The following is a 405-nucleotide window of genomic DNA, read 5'->3' as shown; positions in this document are numbered from 1 at the left end:
CAAGGAGCAATCTGTGCTGGCTGGGGGGTTTATTATTTATTAATCTGAACATACAAAAAGAAAAAAGAAAAATAAACCCCACAAAACAAAACCAAACAGAAGCGTTTTTCACACCCTGTCAAGGTCAGGGTGGAGGGGAGGGAAAAGAAGGTGATGGTTATAAAACGGGACCCCGGGGGTAAGGAAGAGGCCGTGCTCTGGCCTTGTTACGCAAGGCTGCGAGGGGAGGAGGGAAGGGAAATGATGGGATTTAAGACACTGTTGGCACGACACCACGGATGATCAGCAAAATGGGCTACTCGAGGAGGGGGGAGAAATCGAGTAGCTGCCCAGGCTTGCCTGCAGCCAAGCGCAGGCAGAGCAGGCTTTGCTGCAGCAGAGCCCGGGAGCTCCTCGGCTGCTTCC

Source organism: Charadrius vociferus, unplaced genomic scaffold (assembly GCF_000708025.1).
Source record: "Charadrius vociferus isolate BGI_N301 unplaced genomic scaffold, ASM70802v2 scaffold1020, whole genome shotgun sequence".
Classification (NCBI taxonomy): domain Eukaryota; kingdom Metazoa; phylum Chordata; class Aves; order Charadriiformes; family Charadriidae; genus Charadrius; species Charadrius vociferus.
The sequence above is the reverse complement of the archived record's forward strand: the minus strand, read 5'-3'. Positions refer to the sequence as shown.